Below are 20,090 nucleotides of genomic sequence, written 5' to 3'. Positions count from 1 at the left end.
TTTGTGGGGCCCACTATTCAGAAAAAGGCCACCTTGTCTCTGGTTGGCCAGGGATGGACTCCAAAACCTTCAAATCTCAGCTCGATTCGATGTACGGTTTGTGCGTGGTGCTCCGCCGAAGTTTCAGCCCTCCTGTAAGGCCAGATTCTGAAATTCTGCTGTGGGGAGGAGAATTGCTGCAAGAGATGATTGATTTGAAGTGTAGATGATGAGGTGAGATGAGAAGAAGGGATGGTAGAAGATGGGTAGTAGAGATGGCGATGGATGTAGGCGAATCGGGATAGATGTGGCTTCGCACCATGGTAGTTAACCCTTTGATGAAGGGAGGGCTTCGCACCCAATTAGGCTTCACAACTCAGAGGGTAGGAAAACGCAGAATTTTATTAATCTTCAATGAATGAAAAAAAGCTACAAGGGGTGCCTATTTATAAGAAAACCATATACCTCAAAACTCGCGCCATGTGCGCAACCTATTACTTGGCGATGAACTAAACCAAAATAAAAACTAATCAAAGAAATCTGAAGCGTCTATGATATTCTAAATAACATTAATAAGTAAAAACTAAAATATGATATCAATCTGACTAGTGGGCCACGATCATGAGATCCCATGATGGGCTTTTCTTGACTAACGGGCCCACTCTTTTGAATCAAAACTTCGTTTTCTAGATAGGAGGCCCTCTCTGGATGTCGTCATCGATCCAGATCGATGGCGGGGCCCTCCTTCTGGAGTACGTGCGTAGGGGGGGCGTGAGTGTGCGTGATGTCCCCATCAATTCTCCTCGGTTGCGAAGATTTCGCCACTGGCGAAATAAAACTCTTGAACCGCTTCAGGATGTCAGGATCAAGTTTCTGAAGCTCCTCAGAAGTGAGCCACGTGCTGTCTGAAGCTGGGCTCGACTTCCATTTAACCAGGTACTTCTGAAACCCGCCATCCGACGTTGAAACTATTTGATGGTTCAGGATATCCTTTATTTCCTTTTTGGGTATGTGAAGGTTATGTATGGGAGGTAGAGGTTGGGAAAATGGGTCGGGAAGGATAGGTATGGGAGGTAGAGGCTGGGAAGATGGGTCGAGACGGGTAGGGATGTGAGGTAGAGGCTGAGAAAATGGATTAGGAAGGGTAGGTATGGGACGTAGAGGCTGGAAAAATGGGTCGGGACAGGTAGCTATGGGAGGTAGAGGCTAGGAAAATGGGTTGGGACGGGTAGGTATGAGACGTAGAGGTTGGGAAAATGAGTTAGGAAGGGTAGGTATGAGAGGTAGAGGTTGGGAAGAAAGGTCAGGAAAAGTGGGTATAGGAGGTAGAGGCGGGAGTCGGGAAGGGGCCGTGGTTCAAAGGATAAATATGGGGAATGAGGACGGGTAGGCGAAGGGCCGGACAAAGTATCAATAGTCTCCTGAAAAGTAACTAGATCCTCCACGTTGAATGTGGAACTAATTCCCATAGAAGGTGGAAGATCTACCTCATACGCATTCAGACCGTTTCGTTTTATAATTTGAAGGGTCCAGCGCTACGCGCGTGTAACTTACAAACTGCCCCTGGAGGGTACCACTCGGCCCAGATGCGGACTATCACAAAGTCCCCAATATTGAATTCTTTAAAACGTTTATGTCGATTTGCAGAAAATTTGTAATGTTCATTACTAGTAGTGATCTTCTGCCTGATTTCTTGATGCCATGAATGAATGTGATGCGCAAAAGACTCTGCAGGCTCTAACATCGTATAGGACAGTGACATAGGTACAAGATCAATAGGTTTTCCAGGTTTATAAACAGTAACGACTTCATAAGGACTGAGACTTGTGGACCTATCGACAGAACTATTAAACGCAAACTTGGTTGTATGTATTACGGTGTTCCATGTTCTGATGTGGTCTATATCCCTCCTAGGGAGAGACTCATCCGGTAGATCATCAGGAAAGAAATCACGTAACTCATCCATTATCGGAATGGCCTCAGTGGGTAACTTTACACTAGCCTCTGGTGCACTCTCTCCAGCCATAATGCTGCACATGTTGTACCCCTCAAAATAGTGGTCTTGATGTCTCTCATGGGGTGGGTGCACACCAATAATTGCTTCCTTCACCAACTCCATTCATTGGTTTATCCTCTAGGCCATCTGCCTGAGATTGGACATCTACCCCAATGGTGGGGTTTGTCCTGACGATGGTCTTTAGTCGGGTAATGCATACATCAAGCTGTTCAAAGCATTGGTCCATTTCCAAGAGCTTAATCAAAAACTCCAACTTCTGGGATAGCTTGTTTAGTGACTTTTACAATTGTTCCATGTTTAGTGTAGGGTGCCAACCAAAATTCAGCAATATAGTTGTCAAAATATAAGATTTTTTTTTTTTTGTTTTTATAAAAGAAACAACCTAGTTTCTAAAAATGAAAAAGGAAAGTTTTTTTTAAACAAGTTAGGAAAGTTTCTAAAAAAAAGGCGACCTAGTTTCTAAAAACGAAAAAGGAAAGTTTATAAGAAAAACAAATTAGGAAAGTTTCTAAAAAAAAAAAAAAAAAAACAAATTAGAAAAGTTTCTAAAAAAAACAACCTAGTTTCTAAAGAAAAAGAAAAAGGAAAGTTTCTAAAAATAGAAAGTAAGTTTCTAAAAAAGAAAAAGGAAAGTAAACTAGTTTCTAAAAAAGAAAAAGGAAAGGAAATTAGTTTCTAAAAACAGATTAAGAAAGTTTCAAAAAAATTAGTTTCTAAAAAACAGAAACGGAAAGTTTCTAAACCTAGAAATAGAAAGCTAAGTTAATTTCTAAAATAATTCAAATAAGGGGATAACAAAAAATTTCAGCAGCTTATGTCAGGGTTTATGGACTTCTAAATAGTCATATATGATGAGAATTGATGCGTAATGGACATAAACAACCAAACCCTAAACATGTAATGAATTCCCCTACAAGAACCCTAGGCTTTGATACCAAATTTGATGCAGGACATGAAAATTAAATATGATATGCGAGATTTCAGGCTTAAGATCATGTTAGTTCAGAAACAATTACACAAATTCCATATCCCACATGAAAGTCCAAACGTTCAATTAAGGGGAATCTATGTGGGTTTAGGCCTACACATGATAGGGCTGGATTAATAAAAATTATGAACCAAACGATACTTAAAGATAAGAAATAATCATCCACACATGCGTAGTAATCAGTCCCTAATCCAAGGGATTCACCAATTTCAAATCAAGGAACCCTAGGATAAAAAAAGGGGCATAAAATTGGAGATTTGAGTAATTTAGGGTTAAGTTTAGGAATTTTGGGTGAAAGCGGAGTTACAGAGAGGAGAGAGATGAACCAGAGAAGTACCGCACGCGTGGACAACAACAATGACCCAGACGCACATGCGTGTGATCTTGGCTGCATGTGTGTGGGGCCCACTATTTAGAAAAAGGCCACCTTAGCCCTGGTCGGCCAGGGATGGACTCCAAAACCCTAAATCTCAGCTCGATCCGATATACGGTCTGTGCATGGTGCTCCGCCGAAGTTTCAGCCCTCCTTTAGGGTTAGATTTTGAAATTCTGCTGTGGGGAGGAGAATTGTTGCAATAGATGATTGATTCGAAGTGTAGATGATGGGGTGAGATGAAAAGAAGGGATGGTAGAAGATGGGTAGTAGAGATGGCGATGGATGGGGGCGAATCGGGATAGATGTGGCTTCGCACCACGGTAGTTAACCCTTCGATGAAGGGAGGGCTTCGCATCCAATTAGGCTTCACAACTCAGAGAGTAGGAAAACGCAGAATTTTTATTAATCTTTAATGAATGAAAAAAAGCTACAAGGGGTGCCTATTTATAAGAAAATCATATACCCCAAAACTTGCGCCATGTGCGCAACCTATTACTTGGCAATGAAGTAAACCAAAATAAAAATTAATCAAAGAAATCTGAAGTGTCTATGATGTTCTAAATAACGTTAATAAGCAAAACCTAAAATATGAAATCAATTTGACTCGTGGGCCACAATCATGAGATCCCATGATGAGCTTTTCTTGACTAACGGGCCCACTCTCTTGAATCAAAACTTCGTCTTCTAGCTAGGAGGCCCTTCCTGGATGTCGTCATCGATCCAGATCGACGGCGGGGCCCTCCTTCTAGCGTACGTGCGTAGGGGATGGCGTGAGTGCGCGTGTGTGCATGATGTCCCTATCAATATTGAATCCCGATTGCTGCTTCGGGTTGCGCTCCCTTAGAATCGCTTAACCTCATCATACCCCTTCACCATGATCAAATCTCAGATCGAAGTCTCATCCCCCTACCCCTCCAGAGGGGGACAATGATTCCGCTCCAGTTGACCGGAGAAAAGAAACTCGCTCTCCAAACTGACGCTGTTACCCGATCGTGGGTGGGTGAAGACATCGTCGAATACGACAACATCTCCATGTAGTTAGAAAATCCCCCTTCTCCAGTCTCCATTCTGTCTTCTCCCATCTCGTCCTTCTCAGACTGGACAGATCAAGGGCTCCTCACGCTATGTCAGGTAGATCCCCTACCGAGGTAGTTATCGAAGCCGAACCTCTGCAAACCCGAATCGGAACGGCGAAGGATCTCTAGTCAGGGAACACCTATCATTATTCAGATGAAACTCACAGGGCTAAGCTGATTGATACCATCCAAAGGAAGAAGCGGATTAGGGACGCAATCGGTCATGTAGGTAGATCCTTAGGTCTATCCTTTGGGGATTGTCCTGAGGATTACGTTGCCTTATTCCAGTGCATGGAGTCTCGAGGAAGACCCCTATCGGCCACAAAATCCCCTCGAAGTCGCCTCTCCAGACCTTGTAGCAACAGAGAACTAAAGTGTCTTGTATCGTTTCCCGAAGGGTCGAATCCCCTAAGCTATAACACAGAGGAGATGGGTAATCGGGGCAGATCAGTTGTCCAATGAAGATGATCTCTTGGAATGTCAGGGGAGTGGCGTCTAAGCAGAAAAGAGGACTTATCAAAGAAATTTGTATCGGGAATAACCCAGATATTATCTGGTTCCAGGAAACCAAAGTCCCCCACTTTGATGATAATCTGATGGGTTCTCTGTGGAAGTCCAGTGGAGTCCAATGGGTGGTTCTGGATTCCTCAAGTAGCTCTGGTGGCATTTTGATGGCTTGGCAATCGTCAAAGTGGGCTATGCAGTCCAACCGGATTGGCTCTTGTTCGGTTGCAGTTACTCTGCAAGAGTTAGCTTCCAGTCATCTTTTTCTCACAGTTTCGGTTTACGGTCCATCTCAAGACGCCAAAAGAAAAGAATTTTGGTCAGAATTGAGTTCTATTTATCAGAGCTTTGCTAGCCCTTGCTGTTTCGTGGGAGATTTTAACGTTACCAGATTTGTTGAAGAAAAATCATGAGGGAATAAGATCACTCCTGCGATGGTTGCTTTTTCGTGTTGGATCGAAGATCAAGAGTTACTGGATCTTCCTTTGATTGGGTCTAGATTTACATGGACCAATGGGAGAGCTACTCCTATTCAATCTCGTCTAGAGAGATTCTTGATTTCTCCCGATTGGCTGGACATCTTCCCATCTATTTTTCAGTCGGTTCTTCCTAGAGTCACGTCGGACCACAATCCTGTTCTTCTCTCTATTGATGAGCAGAATTGGGGCCCGAAACCCTTCAGATTCGATTCCTCTTGGCAGTTAATTGAAGGTTTTCACCACATGATCTCTGATTGGTGGGCTGGTTTCCAGGTGCAGGGCTTTGCAGGCTACAAATTATTTTCTAAACTCAAATAGCTGAAGCTCAAATTGAAGCAGTGGAAGCAAAAGGAATTTTGCGCAAGGGAATCGGAAACGGACTCTCCTTTCAGAGCTGCAAAGGATTGATGAGGAAGCTGAAACTTCTTCAATGTCCGCCGAAATGTTGACCAGAAGAATTCAGCTGATCCAATCTATCTCAACGAGGTCCTTAGAAAAGGAAATTTGTTGGAAGCAAAAATCCTAAGCTAAGTGGATAAAGGAGGAAGACAAAAACAGTAGCATTGTGGTCACAATATTGCTAACATGCGTGCCAGAATCAACAAAATTAGTAGCATTGTGGTCAATGGCGAACGGTTAGAAGACAAAAACAACATTGCGGAGGAGGCCATTTCGTACTTCACCTCGCTGCTTAAGGGAGAAGAATGGTGTAGGCCTCGGTTGGATCACCTGCAGATAGATACCATATCCCCAAAAGATGCTATTCAGCTCGAAGCCCTATTCTGTGCGGAAGAAGTGTGGAAGGCAATTGAAGCCTTAGGGAGTGAAAAGGCTTCAGGCCTTGATGGATTTCCCATCTTGTTTTTTCAACACTTTTGGGAGGTTATCCAAATAGATATGTTAGTTTTTTGTAACGAATTTCATAGCAGATCAAGGCTGTCAACAGGTTTGGGGGCTACTTTCGTAGCTCTGATTCCTAAGATTGCGGGGGCAGCTACGTTCAAAGAGTTTAGACCGATCAGTTTGATAGGGGGGCCATACAAAATTCTGGTTAAAGTTCTAACATCCCGGCTTAAGAAGGTGATAGGGAAGATCATTTTAGGAAATCAAAGTGCCTTCATTCCAGGTAGCCAAATTATGGATTGCGCTCTTATAGCAAACGAATGCTTGGATTTTAGTCTCAAGTCCGGGTCCAAGAACATTATATGCAAGTTGGATATCGAAAAAGCGTATGATCACGTAGATTGGGGCTTCCTACATTACATGATGCTACGGATGGGATTCGGGGTCAAATGGAGAGGTTGGATGAAAGCATGCATGGGATCGGCCTTCTTTTCGATCCTTATCAATGGATCTCTGCACGGTTTCTTCAAAAGCTCGAGGGGCTTACGGCAAGGAGATCCCCTATCTCCTTATCTTTTCCTGATAGTAGGTGAAGCTCTGTCCAAGTTGCTGCATAAAGGTCAAGCTGAAGGTCTCCTTTGTGGATGTAGATTGAAAGGTATGCCTAACCCGATTTCTCACATCCAGTTCGTGGATGACATTCTGATTTTTTCTGAAGCAAGCTCAGATAAGGTGGACTTCCTGCATACTACGATTCGATACTTCGAAGCTGTATCTGGTCTGCGAGTCAACTTAGCAAAATAAAAAATGTACGGGTTCAATTTGCAGACAGAGGAGCTTAATTCTTTTGCTGAAGTTTTCGACTGTACAACAGCCACTCTCCCCTCTTTCTTTGTTGGCCTTCCCCTTTGTTCTGGTTCGCCTCCTATATACCTGTGGGAGAAAGTCATAGCAAGGTTCCAGATTTATCTTGTCAAATGGAAAACCCGTTATCTATCGTTGGGAGGTCGACTCACCCTTACTAAAGCAGCCCTTTCCAACTTACCGTTGTATTTTATGTCTGTTTTCAGATGCTCGGGTCCGGTGTTGGTTATTCTTGAAAAGCTTACGCGGGACTTCCTTTGGCACGGCAAGGAAGACAAGAAAAAGTTTCATTTATTAAAATGGAATGAAGTGTGCAACCAAATTCAAGGAGGTGCAGGGGTTAAAGACCTTAAGTCGATGAATCGGGCTCTCTTGGGGAAATGGATATGGAGATTAGGGACGGAAAACGGAAATCTTTGGAACATTATTATCAAAAGCAAATATGGCAAATCAGAGGGAGGATGGTGGACTAATGACTCCTCGAACTACAGGACGTTGGCTGTTTGGAAAGACATTCTTAAAATGAAAAAGATGGTTCTCAAAGGCGTCGGCTTCGAACTTGGGAAGGGCTCTAATGTCAGTTTTTGGGAAGATATCTGGTTGGGGGAGGCCCCTCTCAAGGAAAGATTTCAGAACATATATCTTCTAGCCTCTCGTAAAGATTGCTCCGTGGTTGACTGCTATTCTGTTGTAGGAGACAACATAGTTTGGAATCTTCTTTGCAGAAGGAATTTGCAAGATTAGGAGCTCTCAGAATATACGGCCCTTCTGGAAGACATTTACTCGGTCAGGCCCTCTCAGACAGACGTTGACAGGCTAATCTGGAGATTGGATAAGTCTTGCAGATTTTCTATTAAATCGCTTTACCAGCTGATTCACAGTTACTTGTTCGTCACAGTATCTCAACAGCCCTCGCATATCTGGAGATACCCGGCTCCCCCAAAGATCGTCGTTTTTGGGTGGTTAGTCAGTAAGAAGAAGATTCTAACTATAGATAATCTGAAAAAAAGGGGGATGATGTTTGCTAACATCTGCCTCTGTTGTATGAGGTACGAAGAAACAGTAGACCACCTCCTTCTGCACTGTTCTTTCATATCCAGAATCTGGTCAGAATTCTGCTCTCGGTTCAATATTTCCTGGTGCGCTCCCGAAACGGCGGACCAACTTCTATTTGCTTGGCATGGGGTGAAAATTGGCAAGAAGAAAACCAGGCTTTGGAGGATGGCTATCCTTACTACCTGGTGGTCCGTGTGGCTTGAAAGAAATAGTAGATGCTTCTCGGTCGAGTCTAACTCGGTTGATGTTGTTATCTCTAAGTCCAAGCATCTCTTAATTGAATGGGCCTCTTATATAGATTCTTGGAAGGCTAGTGATCTTAGTTTTATTGGAGTTTAGGGTGTTTGCAATCTCTGCAGACTCTCCCTCCGTTTTGTTTCTTTCTCTTTTCTTAATACAATCGTTATCTTTCAAAAAATAAAATAAAATAATTGATAATGAATTCCGGCATGCTAAAAATCCGTCTCTAGTCCTCAACCCCTTAACACTACTTCCTTTGTCAGCCACCTCTCTTTTCTCTAATATCCTTCTTGAACCTCACTGAGCCTTTAGACTCTCCTTTAAGACACAGGCATAGCATCTCTTCCTTCACTAATGACAAAGATTCTTCCAATCCAATGTGATATCTTGAGGAAAACCACAATCCAAAATAGTAGACATTCTAATCTTGGATCTTTTTATGTGGGAATTTTCCCTGCCCAGACCATGCATGGAAGAATGGAATTAAGCTTATTCACTTAGTGGCCCTTGTTTATTGAGGGGAACTCTCTAAGTAGATGATGTTCGATTCCAATATAGTTTTCAGCTTATTGGAGAACTCACATCCACAAAGTGGTTAATGGATAGGTAGTAAACGTGCACACTGGAACCTACTTTTCTACTTCTGCAGTTTGGCATTATTATTGACACATTGAATTTGTTATGTTGGATTGAGAGGAAGATGTTCCTCATCTAGATTATCAACTTAATGAAAGTATAGAAGATTTTCATGACAAATAAAAATTTAGATGGGTGTTATGGGAACCCAGGCACTGCAGGTGTGGGCAGGATTATTCTTGATAGCAGAGGTGTGGTGCTTGCCGAATTTTCTGAACACAATTGGGATTCAAGATTTGACTTATGCGGATGCTGCGGCGTTTCTTCAGGCGGTGAAACTAGCTTTCTCTTATGATGTCCTGCCGGCCATAATAGAGGGCTACTTGTGAAATGGGATTTGGTGCACAGTATTGCACAGTTGTCCTTGGCGGATTCCAAACTTGATTGAAGAAGTCTGGGATAGATGCAGAAACAGATCGGTCTCTTTTGCATGTGTTAATGGGGGAGCCAGTGGCGAGGCTGGCTCCTTAGCTGAAGCAGGAGCTGGGACTGCTTTTTTCCTTTGTCGACAGGAGATAACCAGTACGCTGGTTCAAGTTAGGGTTGTTTGGCAGCATCAGTTAGTAGTCTTTTGGGTGTGGCTGTTGTGGCTGTTTTGTATTGTGTGATGTTTTCTGCTGTCCTTGTAGTATTGCTTCTGCCTGTTTGGGTCTCTTAATAATCTGTTGAGATCATTCATAAAAAAAGAAAAGTATAGAAGATTGTCTTTGACAGAGAAAATCACTTAAAAGATACCAACAGAAAGGTGGCAACAACACAAGGAACAAAACAATAGATGCACAAAAACCAAAGAACTGGGTGATCGATACTGGAGGACGTGGTTAGAAGATTGGAGAATGCTCTATATTCACACTTTTAAGAATGGTATATCTTTGCAATAGGCTAGCTTGGTTAGATTAATCTAGCAGTTATATTTATTGTCTGAAATGGTATATTCACACATTAAGAATGGTATATCTTTGCAATAGGCTAGCTTGGTTAGATTAATCTAGCAGCTATATTTATTGTCTTAAATGTCCCTTTGTAGGTTTAAGCAAAATCCTTGAGGAATGAACAGTCAGCTTGTATCTCCCAGCGTATCGAATATGATGATATACAATGACAGACATGTTTCAAAGAGTTGTTGATCCCCCGTGTTTGTCATTGTCCCAAGGTAATTTGATGACTTAGCTGAGACATGCCCACAAAGCTTTTGTTCCTCTCCGATTTCCTTCTTATCAAAATTTTTGAACAGTTCTAAAACTTGGAGACCCACAAAGCTGGTTATCGAATTATTATTATTGTTGTTGTTGTTGTTAATAATACTATTTGTTGCTGTTGTTGTTGTTGTTGTTATTATTATTATTTCCTCTCTAGTTGTTTTGTTGGTAAGATCGAGAGATTTGCCTTGACATACAAATTTCTAACCTCATCAATGTGTTAGGCAACATTGATTGAACATGCTCGAGGACTTGGTTAAAGCTAGTTCCCTAGTATCTAGACTGACCTGAAACCCTCAAGTGTAAACCCTTAGTCACTGGTCTTGAACCCTGATGGACGGAAGTCAATTGATCATCAACAACCTTTCTATGAGCAAGTTAGACCTGTGTGTCTTTAAGGGGGAGAGGGTGTTGAATTGGCTGCGCCCTCAAGTCCTAGAGCACGGTTTCATAGATCAGGACTGGGAGCATGACCTGGGCTGTCAAGTCATTATGGACGGGACCTCTGACGCTTTTATCAAACACTTAACGCTGTCTGACCAGAAGTTTTCTTCCAGAGCATGAGCACCCATAGTTCAATGCCAATAGAAAGGAGGTAAGAACTCTTTCCATCCTTTCCAGGGTTTGTGATGAAAAAAGGTTGGAAGTGATTCCACTTGATGCTCAGAACATTGTCACAGTTTTGCTAAGCCCAAATGCAGGTCGCAGACAACTCTTCAAGTGTCCACTTGTCAGGTGGACCTCTCTGTGTAGATGACCTAGCTGAAGAATCTGGCTTTCAACTCATCAGGTGGGCCACGGGTATGAAAACGGTAGGATGATTTTAAAGCAGCAACAAGCAGTCTATGTTCAATGCACAGGCATGGGCAGACTATCTACATTTGAGGGCCCACCTGATGCATGGCTTGGCTGTTGCAACACGTGCCAACCATGTGGGTTTTGCATCAAGAGCTTAGCAAAATGCCTTTTTGTCTCTGGAAATTTTTAGACTTGGTTTTGCTAATTAGGTGTGGGGTTGGACACACTGCAGAATTAGGAGAGTGAGCATTCCTCTTAGCTCTATCATCTTCAACAGTAAAATTTTGAACCTTCCACATCATTATCATCATCTCAAATTGGATACATTTGAAGCGAAACAAGCGTCCATAGTCTCACATGGAGTTTCCCCACCAATCAAGGAGCACGAAACTTGTAAGAAGTTGACTAACTTTTTATTTTTTTTGACAAATTATATTTTTGACTGACAAAATTTTATTTCGAAATTTGACAGCAGTGCCCTGAAACTCTTGAAATGAGGCTGATCAGACAACAGTTATAAAGATGAGTGGCCTGCCCAAGGTTGTGTCCACCTTGGTGCATGCTATGACTTTGTGATTGCTATCATGTAGAAGAATTGGTAAACACTACGTAGGCAGTTCTAATGGAGTTATGAGCTACCTTTACACTGCTCCAGTTGTAGAGTTTACAGAGAGAGAGAGAGAGAGAGAGAGAGAGAGAGAGAGAGAGAGTCTCTGACTGCTTTCCTGAAATGGAGACATTAGAAGCCTACTCCAAAACTTCTCATTTCGTGAGGACTCAAGATTTAGAAGGATTATGATTGGAATGTTTTGAAACATCAAAATTCATTTGACCAGTCTAGATAGGTAGAATCAAGCAAGTGGACATGGAAAAAGTAAATGCTTTGTATGTGATTTGGCACTTATGAAAAATGGATTCCATTTTTAGGGTTCATGTTTGTTTAGCAAGGGGAAATCCCAATAAACAATGATCACCTGTATCTTGTGCAGTTGTGCCAAAGATTACTTAAGAGGACTCGTTGAATTTTTTGCTATCCAATCAGCGGACATATCCCATCAAGGGATAACGTTTTCTTTTTGCATGGATTCCAACTATCCAAACAGGCCCAGTGGTTCAGGTTGGCATTTGATTCTGTTTGCAACAGCATCTTAGACAGCTGAAACCTTAGAATTATAGTAGAAATATGTAGTGTTTGACTATAGTGAAGATAATAAGGGAAATTTGTTGCCGCTTCTTGTGTGGATACAAACAAACAAGGGTTGTTAGGATGATAATACATGCGACTTGTGGAATATAGCTAACTGAAACTCCATTTTTGATGCATAGATTCGAAATCATCAAAGGTCATAGAAGGGTCCAAGTCAAGATCAATGGTGCCATTATACTACTAAACCTGGCAAGAGAAGGTTAAGGTTTGCCTTTCTGCTTTTGTCTGGCCATACTTTCTATGATTGCTGAGTTTAGTGAGGAATTCTAGTGTCCTGATGAATCAGAATGTGAATAGCATCCTGATGAACCAGTTTTTCCAAATGGGCCCCCCCATGGTTCAGCAATCCAGACTGTGAATCCCATGATTCCATAATCTGCCAGACTATCAGTTCCTAGACCTTCGTTCAGTGGCTTACGAGTAGATGGTTTAAAAAGGCCAAGAGATTGAGTATGCAGGATCGTCCAATCTGAAAGTTTGTTGGGCCTTCCCCCTTTTGAGGCGGGTCCCATAACATCGACTATCTGGGTCACTGAATAATGGGTCCTGCTTGGATGGAACGGATGCATGATTCAGATTGTGATGCATCAGGACTACAATTTCCTTTAGCACATCATCTACTGCACGAACAAATGAAAGAAATGAATGGATAGTGATAAGAACACAACCTTTATATTCAACATTTTTGTTCTGCTCGGCACCATTTACTTGACTCGTCATAGCTCTTCGAGTCCCTTTAAACATATACTGTTCCGTCATGCTTTTCATTATCTCAAAGGATAGAAAAGGCTTCCTAGCTTCCAAATTTTTTCTTATTTATTATCCTGTATTCTATCTCCATTCCATAGGGGTATTGACCTGTCTAAAAGCTGAACCCAGTTCAGCAGGGCATGGTTTTGGTGGGTACTACCTTGATTCTGCACATGGAAGCTGGGCCCCACATTTTTAAAAATGAAACAACTTGCATTGGTTGTTCATAACGGCGCCGGGCCCACGTTTTCCACATTTTCAAAAGACTTTTTACCTTGGTGTTGTCCTCCTGTCTTTTGAAAATCTTGGAGGCCCACAGTCATGAGGGATGTGTGGTTATGAGTCTGACATGTAGCCCGCGCCTGGCCGTTAGACATACTAAGTCCATAGTCCATAAAAGCTCATTTTGGAAAATAGAAAGGAGGAGGATCCCGCAACGTAAGCTAGTCCTTACGGCACTTGTGCTGATTTTCTATGGGTGTGTTCTACGTGTAATAGCCCGTTAATCATTTTTGTGGCCGATACTGCACGTGGGTCCCATGCCCATTCTAGCTCTCTCTACGTAGACCGTTCGTCCTTTCGGCAACACAAAAAAAGAGGAAAAAAAAGCGAAGAGACGGTGTCCACGAAAGCGGTTGTTAATTCTCCTTAATTTCATTGTCGATTTTACACCTAACCCACTTTAATTTCTGGATGGACGGAGTTTCCTTTTCGTATGATGGGGATGGAATATTATCTCTTCAATGGGGCAGGGAAGAGAAATATCTGTAAGAAGAGGGAATGAAAATCTACATCATGCTTTATGTGCCTGTTGGGGCGACGGTTGCAACCACTTGTATATACTTACACCCTTAAGATGATGTGCTCATTCCTTTGAAGGTGGGTATTAATTCCCTCTCGGATTCTTTCTCGACAGGTAGATGGACATCTCATCTTATCCTCAACTACTAAATGAGAAAACTACCATCCAAGCCTCACCTTCTATGGTGGTCCCCACGTTCATGTGGCCAATGTGATCGAGGTGGTTGGATGCGTTGCAGTTGTTTTTCAAATTTAGTCAGGTGAATTGAATTTGCGGCTCAATTCAAACCGGACAACTATGACCCCGGGCCCTAAGATAGGCAGATATATGGTATATGACTGAGATCGAATGGGTTACACCATTGCCTTCCATGTAGGGTTCATCCTCTGGTAATGGGTTACACCACTGCTTTTCATAAGAAAGGTCCTTTTGATGTGGATAAAGGAAATATAAGAAATGAAATCTTATAGTCGGTTGTGAAAAACAGCTATGAAACACCTTCCTGGATGTAGACTTGTACAAGTGTAGACCCAAATTACAGTTAAGATTATCAACTACTTGATTAATGTTACGAATTACACTATGAAATATAAACAACAGGTAAAAAGTAAAGGATTACATTAAGAAATGTAATTGACTTGCTGAAATATAGAGTGATTACACTAAGGAATGTAAATGATGGGTGATTTGAAAGATAATTGAAAGACGTATTGGGTTTGATTGGGTTGGTATGAGACGAATTCTTCTTGCTGAATTCCTTTGCTATTTATAGCCTTAATCTGACCATTTACATGCTTCCCACATTCTTATGATTGTTGTTTAATGCTATTTGGGCTTTTGGATGCTTCCCATATTCTAATGGTTGCTGTAATCGTTTGAGTACTACATGGCCTTCTAAATACTTTTTTCTAAACTTGCCATCTACCTTAGTAATCACTTCAGGCTTCCTTGCTGGGTTGAATGCATTTCGCTCGGCCGCTCGGTTGAATTCTTTGATGAATATTGGCCGCTTGGTTTACCTTTTGGATGACCATCGGCCGCTTTATCAGCTGCTTGGTTGTCTTTTGATTTCCTTTTAATTGCTCATTGTCTTGTCATCCTATCAACTGTGATTCTGTAAAAAACACTCTGAGCATCCTTAAAGATATTTAGTTTGCAATATCTTTCCTTTGTTATAACATGTATCATTTCTAATTGGATTTTCCAAGAACGGTAAGGAATACAGTACAATATTGCCCCCTCACATTGCTTCGCCTTTGGTAAAAAGGTAAATGTGATGTTAATTTGTTATTTGACATAATAAATGTGATTGCTTAGATGTGTAAAAATATTAATTTTGGTCATCTTAGTCGAACTCGACCATTTTGATCGAAAAACGTTAAAGTCGATCGACTTGGCCGAAGTCAGCCATCTTGGTCGAAAAACAACAAATTTGTCTGTTTTCTTTAAACTTGACAATCTTGGTCAAAAAACAGTAAGTTCGGTCATTTTGGTTGAACTCGGCCATCTTGGTCGAACAAACAGTAAATTTAATTACCTTAGTTGAAAAACGACAAATTTGATCATCTTGGTTGAATTCAATTAGCTTTATTGAGAAACGGCAAATTCGGCCATCTTAGTTGAACTCGACTGTCCTGATCAGAAAACATCAAATTCTGTTGTCTTGGTCAAACTTGGCCATCGTGATTGAAAAACAGTAAATTCGGCTGTCTCATTCAAACTAGGCCATCTTGATTGAGATACAACAAATTCGGATGTCTTGGTTGAACCCGACAATCTTGATCGGAAAACATCAAAGTCGACTGACTTTGCCATCTTGATTGAAAAATGGCATATTCGACCGTTCTGATTGGAAAACGGCAAAATTGACCATGACAATGGAAATTGTCGGTCAATTCATTGTAAATAAGGCTTATGGTTGACCGAGGTAGTAATACGGCCACAAACTTGGCCTGTTACTTCCTTAACCATTTGAATAACTCGGTCACGATGCAAATGGTGTGATTCAGTCATTGGATGTGATTCAAGTCCTAATTGGTTTTGTCTTTCATGATACAGTGGATTCCCATGAAAGGGCTGTCCCAAAAGTATATCCTAGTTTCTTTCTTCATGGATAAAATTTTCGACCTCCAGCATTGGTCGCCTGAATTCGATGGGCGGTGGAGCATTCTGCCAATCTTGGATCGCAACGGGAATGGTAGTTTCTTGACAATGGGTGTTATCGGTCAATCCATTAGGGATAAGGCTTATGGTAGATTGAGATAATATTGCAACTGACGACTTGTCTTGCAACCGCTTAAACCATTTGCATGATTTGGTGGTGATCCATTCACCGAGGTTCAGCCATCAACGGTTGATTAAGGCCTACTTGGTTTGGTCCCTTATGGAACAAAGAGTTTCTAGGGAATTATTTGTCTGAATTCGGTAGGTGGCAGAGCATCGGTTTCGAACTTCAAAAATAAAATTATTGGCATCCCGCTCTAGTTGTCTGAATTCAGTGGGTAACGGAGCAATCCGTATCTCTTAAACTAGAATTGGTGGTGGGTTGCGCTACGGGGAAAGCATAGGAGGCAACTAAACTGCATTACTGATTGAACTTCTCTTAGCATTATATTGCTTTGATACAGTTATTCTTTTGACTACCATAGCCATCAATCGATGCATGGCTTAAGTTTGGCTAGTCATGTTCCTGTTAGTGTTTTCAATTTGAATAGGAAATTACTCGACCTATGTCCTTTCGTATCCTTGAACATGTTGGATACTTAGTTGTACATCTCAGAGTGCGATTATTATCTCTTAAGAAGAAATGGTCATCTTAGTCGAACTCGACCATTTTGATCGAAAAACGTTAAACTCGCCTTTGGGGGTCACTTGAACCTACACGTCATCGATCGGAGGTGGTGCGGTCGGTGTGGAAGGTTTAAACCCAGTGATTCGGTTACTCGTTCTATTCATAATTTCGATCAGAAATGTTACATCGGTAAGTTAGAGACCGGGTCCTATTAGGTGTGCTAAACTGTTGTTGCGGTTGTTTTTCAAATTTTGTCATGTGATAAGTGCGGGCGTGCCAAAATTGAATTTGTGGCTCAATTCAAACTGAACAACCATAACCCCAAGTGCTGAGATAGGCAGATACGTAGTATATAATCGAGATCGAATAAGATCGACCGCCTATTTAACCACTCGCTCAGTATGTAAATACGATCAAGCGATATTCAGAGGGTAGAGTTCATCCTCTGATGATGAGTTACACCTTTGCCTTTGGTACAAAAGGACTTTTTTATGCATATAAAAGAAATACAGGAAAGGAAACCTTATAATCAGTCGTAAACAACAATTGTGGAACACCTTCCTGGATAGAGACTTGTACGAGCATAGACCCAAATTACAGCTAACATTATTAGGTACTTGATTAATGCTACGCATTACATTATGGAATGTAATCAACAGGTAAAAAGTAAAGAATTACACTAAGAAATGTAATTAACTTGCAGAAATGTGGAGTGATTACAGTAAGGAATGTAAATGACATGTAATTTGAAAGCTAATTGAAAGATATATTGGGTTTGATTGGGTTGGTATGAGACAAATTTTTCTTATTGAATTCTTTTGCTATTTATAGCCTCAATTCGGTCATCTGGATGCTTCACACGTTTTGACGGTTGCTGTAACCATTCAACACTACTTGGCCTTTTGGATGTTTCTCACGTTCTGATGATTTTATTGTAATCGTTTGAGCACTATATGGCTTTTTAGAGACTTCATTCTAAACTTGCCATGTGTCTTAATAACCGCTTTAGGCCTCTTTGCTGGCTCAACGACATTTTTCTTAGCTACTTAGTCAAGTTCCTGATGACTATCAGCCACTTGGTCAACCTCCTGAATCACTATTGGCCGCTTAATTTACCTTTTGGATGACTATCGGCATCTTGCTTAACTCTATGGTTTTCTTTTGAATTTCTCTCCATTGCTCTGGCTTGTCATCCTCTGTAATTTCAATAAAAACACCCCAAGCATATTTAAAGATCTTGGGCCTGCAATTATACGTGTACTTTTTAAATGAGTTTTCCAAGAATGGTACAGGATACGGTAGAGCATGATAATCCTTGCTTAGGATATACCTAGCGGATGGCTGCGTTGGTCTCATTGCCTTGATGTTACCTTCTCGTTCCGTTTACACGCGGCGCCTGCAAAATCAATGGTCTTAATTGCTGCTCGTTGCCGTGTGGGCGGTGGAGATGTGTCGGTTGGCTTCGAATTATATAATATTTGAACGTTCAGATGTAGATATACCTTGTGCTGCGCGTTTGAATTTTTTTATTTTTATTTTGTGTGTGATTTATTTTACAATAGATACATGCCGCCTATCATTTTCACCGTGACAAGCTTCCCTAATAAGAATTAGTGTATGGTTGTCCAACCGCAGGCCCATCTGCACCGTACACTTGGCGCCATTTTAGATGGGTCTATTCACTTCAAGACGTGGGCCCTACCGTGATTTGGTTGCAGGCGAAAATTGCACTGCTCCAGTGATCTTAAATATTTTAGTCGACCCCTTCTTCAGGCAGTTAATTGGTTAGATCACCCATATCTGGGTTGGACCCACATTTTGAACGGTGAGGATCATTATCTACGCATGCCATGCACCCCATACTGGCCCTTTTTATATGCTAAAGCATCAGATAATTCCTCTCAAAATTATCTAATGATATGGTTGCTTTCATCGTAGAAACTGACTGTATTTGTTCACATTCCACGCATTATACTATGAGAAATGCTCTAGTGTTCATAGAGAGCTGTAAGTTATAGTGTTCCCAGTTGCATCAGTCCACTTGGACAGGCCAATCGAATTATCTGAACTGTTTATTAAGTCTAGAACTTATATATGGGCTATCATGCAAAAGTCATACTGATTAGATGATGTAACCTATAGTTGATTTGACCGTATTTTCATAAGCCATGCTTTTTCCAAGCTATGGATGGGATGGCTAGGATTGTCTAGCAAAAGTGATTCTTTAGAATCACAAGCAATCCATGATGGGCCCTAACAAATAGATGGAACAAATTTTTGATTGGATGTATTTCGTGTAAACAATCTTGACCATCCATGTTAAAGGCCATTGATCAATGGTTAATATTTTTTGGGTTTGAATGATGTTTGCATGGAAACCCATGAAATATATGTTGGATATAATGAATGGTCTTGATCAGTGAATTGTACTGTCTAAGTGTCCAAATGTGACGAGGAGGACTATGATTTTTAGTGCTCTGCTTTTCTCTTTTAATATATTTCACTAAAAACTATAGAAGAAAAATGGAGACGACTAAGGTGGTAGTTTACCACTTTTAAAGATGGTGGTGGGCGTGCAGACTATGCAAATGGCGTGTAGACGTGTAAAAAATCATGATAAAAAGGAGAAATCGCTCTGCCTGGCCACCGAAAGTGGTGGGTCATGGATAGAATCACACTGATCGAATGATCCTGACCATCCCATTACCTATCATCAAATGGTTAAAATTGAAAGTCAGCTGTCCAAATTAAGATGGCACGATTTTCAGGCAAAATTAATGTGTCGCCAATCTATACGCTCCATGGGTTCCACGTTTTGGGTAGCCTACTTTCAAATACATGTATGACACGTGTCCAGAGTGTGAGTCACCACCACGCTAAAATAGGTGTTTGTGGGGACATAAATTGACTTACGGAGTTAATTGATACTCTAGCAGCTTCTGATGGAGACTATTGGATATTTTACATTTTTCACCGTCCGATCAATGTCCACCAATTATGTACTCATAACCAACAGGAAGCGGATTGCTTACTAAGTAACACAGTACACTATGCATACTTTATTGCAATGACTCTGTGGGGCCCACCATGATTTGTGTATTTTATCTACCATGTCCATCTATTTTATCAGGTAATTTTAGTCCTCGAGCCAAAAAATAAAGCATATCCAAAGCTTAAGTGGACCACACCACAGGCTTGACTTTTGTGTTTTTTATTCATTTGTTTTTGTGATCTTATAAACAGGTTAGATGACAAATAAACATCAACGTTGGCCCTCAGAAGGTTTCAACAGTGAAAATCATCATTAGAATGGTTTCCTATGGTGTGGTCTTCTTGAGCTTTAGATATGCTTCATATTTAGGCTGGAGCCGTGAAAAGTGATGTACAGCGTGGATAAACCACATACATTGAGGTTGGCTCAAAAGAGTTTACTCAATATGATAAGATCACATTGAGTAACTCGTTCTGATTGCTAACAAATAAGT

General features: G+C 41.2%; 1 protein-coding gene across 5 annotated transcripts in view; it reads left to right on the top strand.

The window, feature by feature from the left end:
• Positions 1 to 11,988, top strand: part of LOC131232697 (uncharacterized) — a 30,596-nt gene extending 18,608 nt beyond the window's left edge. The window contains exons 4-7 of one of the 5 annotated variants that reach the window (XR_009164912.1): positions 10,086 to 10,852; positions 11,288 to 11,448; positions 11,528 to 11,717; positions 11,748 to 11,988. The gene's annotated coding sequence lies outside the window, so the exon portion shown is untranslated. Of the gene's footprint in view, positions 1 to 10,085; positions 11,449 to 11,527; positions 11,718 to 11,747 lie in introns of all 5 variants that reach the window. The other 4 variants (XR_009164913.1, XR_009164914.1, XR_009164911.1 and 1 more) reach the window with 4 other exon arrangements.
• The last annotated feature ends 8,102 nt before the right edge of the window (positions 11,989 to 20,090 follow it).

Source organism: Magnolia sinica, chromosome 18, assembly GCF_029962835.1.
Source record: "Magnolia sinica isolate HGM2019 chromosome 18, MsV1, whole genome shotgun sequence".
Taxonomy (NCBI): domain Eukaryota; kingdom Viridiplantae; phylum Streptophyta; class Magnoliopsida; order Magnoliales; family Magnoliaceae; genus Magnolia; species Magnolia sinica.
The sequence above is the reverse complement of the archived record's forward strand: the minus strand, read 5'-3'. Positions and strand labels throughout refer to the sequence as shown.